The 3972-nt window shown below is 44.4% G+C and overlaps 1 pseudogene; it reads right to left on the reverse strand.

The window, feature by feature from the left end:
- Positions 1–1292: 1292 nt before the first annotated feature.
- On the reverse strand, positions 1293–2159 carry LOC101010137 (annotated as a pseudogene).
- Positions 2160–3972: the final 1813 nt, after the last annotated feature.

Consider the following 3972-nt stretch of genomic DNA (forward strand, 5'->3'; position numbering starts at 1 on the left):
ATTACAGGTACTCGCCACTATGCCCAACTATCTTCATGGAATTTTTTACCTCAATCTCCTGGACTTTTTTTTCTCCTTCCCATCACTGCAGAAGCAAACAGTATTTCAAATATTTCCACCATCAGTTTGTTAAGTTCTAGAACTTCACAAAAATAGAATCACATGGCATGGGCTTTTTGGTGTTATGCTTCTTTCACTCAGCATGATGTTTTTTGAGATTCCTTTGTTTGTTGCATGTGTCAGAGTTTACTTCTTTTTATTGCTGCATAATATTTAGTTTTGTAAATAGAGCACAGTTTGTTTCTATACCCTTCTCTTAATGAACATGTGGATTGTTTCTAGTTTTTAACTATTATGAATATTACTGTATGAACGTTTATGTGGACATATATTTTCATTTCACTTGGATAATTACCTAGGAGAAGGATTACTGGGCCATATGCTAAATGTATGTTTAACTATAAGGTACTCCAACTGTCGTACAAGTGGCTGTCCCCTTTTGCATTCCCACCAGCAATGAATAAGAGTTCTAGTGGCTCCACATCTTTGTCAACACTTGGTATTGTCAGTCTTTTTAATTTACATCCATTCTTGTTGATATATAGTGGTATCTCACTGACTTTTTTTTTTTTTTTTTTTTGACATGGAGTCTTTTTCTATTGCCCAGGCTGGAGTACAGTGGTGCAGCTTTGATCTCCTGGTCCACCTCAGCCTTCAAGTAGTTGAGACCACAGGCATGCACACCACCATGCTCAGCTATATTACTGACTTTTTCCCCACTAAAACCTTTTTATTAGTTAAAACGAATTTTAGGCTGGGCATGGTGGCTCATGTCTGTAATCTTAACACTTTGGGGAGCCAACGCAGGAGGATTGCTTGAGTCCATGAGTTCGAGACCAGCCTGGAGACTTAGTAAAACCCATCTCCACAAAAAAATGTAAAAAGTAGCTGTGTGTGGTGGTGCCTGCCTGTGGTCCCAGCGACTCAGGAGGCTTAAGTTAGAGGATCTTTTGAGCCCAGGAGGTCGAGGCTGCCGTAAGCTGTGATCACACCACTTATAAAACTTTTAAACCTAATCTCAAAAAAAACTTAAAAATTAAAACATTTTAAAAACTAGGTTTAAAAGTTTTATAATGGTTGGGCATGGTGGCTCACACCTGTAATCCCAATACTTTCAGAGGCTGGGTGGATCACTTGAGCCCAGGGGTTGGAGGCTTTGAGCCCAGCCATATCTTTTTCTTTCTTTCTTTCTTTCTTTTTTTTTTTTTTTTTTTTTGGAATTTAACATTCTTTATTGGGCTCAGACCAGGAGTCCATGGGTCTTGCGGACTTCTGCGTATTTGTCAATTTTCTTCTCCATGTTCTTCTCGACCTGTTTCTGTAGCCTCATGAGTTGTTTCTTCTTCCGGTAGTGGATCTAGGCCTTTTCCTTCCTCTTCTCCAAGGTAGCTGTCACTGCCTGCTACTTCCAGCCAACCTCATGCACCAGGCGCCCCAGATAGGGAAACTTTCTTGTAGGCTTCAGACGCACGACCTTGACAGCAGCAAGAACCATCATCCACTTTTTCTTGTCGTAGGGCGGTGGGATGCTGTCAAACACCTCGAGGCGGTCTGACATGGTCAAACACCTGGAGGCGGTCCAGAGAGGCCTGGCCTCCCTGGCCTTGTGGGGCAGCATGCCTCGCACGGTCCGCCAGAAGATGCAGCTTGGGGTCCGGAGGTGGTAGGGACCTCGTGAAGGGTTGGTGTTCATCCGCTTGCGGAGGAAAGCCAAGTACTTCAACTTGTTTCTATAGACATTGCCAGAAATGTTGATGCCCTCGCAGCGTACGACCACCACCTTCTAGCCCAGCATTACCTCCTTAGCCACGACGGCTACCAGGCGGCCCAGGAGATGGCCTCGACCATCGAGGACTAGCACCTGCACCTCCGCCATCTTCGGCAACCGCCTGGGAAAGCACATCTTTTTATTTTTCTAATCATTAGCAGATAAGGAAAGTGTCACAGGCACAGGCAGTGGTACTAGTAACAACAGTTAATACTTCTATGACATGTGTTGTCACTTAAAAATAGGATTAAGGGCCGGACCCGGTGGCTCATGCCTGTAATCCCAGCACTTTGGGAGGCCGAGGTAGGTGGATTACCTGGGGTCAGGATTTCGAGACCAGTCTGGCTGACATGGTGAAATCCCTTCTCTACTAACAATACAAAATTAGGCCGGGTGCGGTGGCTCACGCCTGTAATCCCAGCACTTTGGGAAGCTGAGGCGGGAGGATCGCCTGAGGTCAGGAGTTTGAGACCAGCCTGGCCAACATGGTGAAACCCCGTCTCTACTAAAAATACAAACACTAGCCGGGCATGGTGGCAGGCGCCCGTAAAAAAGAAAAGAAAAAAAAAAAAATGAGTCGGGCATGGTGGCACATGCCTGTAATCCCGGCTACTTGGGAGGCTGAGGGAGGAGAATGGCTTGAATCCGGAAGGCGGAGGTTGCGGTGAGCCGAGATCGTGCCATTGCACTCCAGCCTGGGCAACAAGAGCGAAACTCCGTCTCAAAAATAAATAAATAATAAAATAATACACACACACACACATACATGTTGTTCAGGCTGGTCTTGAAGTCCTGGACTCAAGTGAACCTCCTTCTTTAGCCTCCTGAGTAGCTGGGATTATAGGCATGCCTCCATGCCCAGCTATGTAAGAGATCTTAGAAAGCATGGGAGCAGAGCCAGGGCCCTAGCATTGGAGGCTCGAGTGTTTGCCATTCGCCCATTCTGTCTCCCTGCACTTGGGTGCTCCCTCAGTTTGGACACTGCCACCCTTTGGCATCTCCAGATAATAGGGGAGTTCCCAGGATGATTCCCACAGGTAGCAGTTGTGCTTCCAGGGAATTGCATCCCATTCTTTTGGCTCTCTGCGTCACTCACCAAATCATATCCCTAACATTTTTTTTTAAATTTCTTTTTTAGAGACAGGATCTAGCTGTGTTGCCCAGGCTGGAGTGCAGTGGGGTGATCACAGCCCCACTGCAGTCTTGAACTCCTCTGCTCAAGCAATACTCCAGCCTCAGCCTCCAGAATAGCTAGGACTACAGGTGTGTACCACCATGCCCAGCTGATTAAAACTTTTTTTTTTTGTAGATACAGGATCTCGTTATGTTGCTCTGACTGGTCTCAACATCCTGGCCTCAAGTGATCCTCCTGTCTTGGTTTCCCAAAGGGCTGGGATTACAGCCATGGGCCACCATGCCCAGCCCTCATCATGCCTTTACTAATACACCCAATTCTCAACTACCTGTCGTGGCAGGAACATAATCTGATAAATTTAGCTAATGGTCTCCTCCTGGTACACCCAAATTTACTGAACCCTACTGTGGAAACCATATGTTAGACTCCATAAGAGTATACACAATATATATAATAGTTGCTATCAAAAAGTACTATCATCAACTAATATTTACTGAATCTCTAGAAAGTTTCAGTGTAGACCAAATTTTACACACATGATTGACCCCAATGCCCTCTTTGCCCCTCCTTCTGGGAACTTTTTTTTCTTTAGTATTATTATTATTATTTTAATTTATTTGGAGAGACAGGGTCTCACTGTGTTGCCCAGGCTGGTCTTGAACTCCTGTTTTCAAGTGATCCTCCCACCTCAGCCTGCCAAATTGCTGGGATTACAGGTGTGAGCTACTGAATCCAGCCTTCTTTTTTTTAAATGTCTTTTTTTCTTAAAAGAATGCTATCTTTTATTTTCCTTTATATATTTAATAAATGCATTGGGTGGTTTCTTGTCCAAAATGATTGTATTATGATAAAAAAGAAGACAGCATTTATGTAGACTCAGGGATCTTGACTTCTAGGGTCCTCTTTGTTGCTTATCAGCTGAGTGACCTTCAGTAAGTAAGTTAAACTCTCTGAGCCTCTTTGCAAATCTGTAAAGGACAAATACTAATTGCATCCACATTGAGTTGTT

Source organism: Papio anubis, chromosome 8 (genome assembly GCF_008728515.1).
Source record: "Papio anubis isolate 15944 chromosome 8, Panubis1.0, whole genome shotgun sequence".
Taxonomy (NCBI): Eukaryota; Metazoa; Chordata; class Mammalia; order Primates; family Cercopithecidae; genus Papio; species Papio anubis.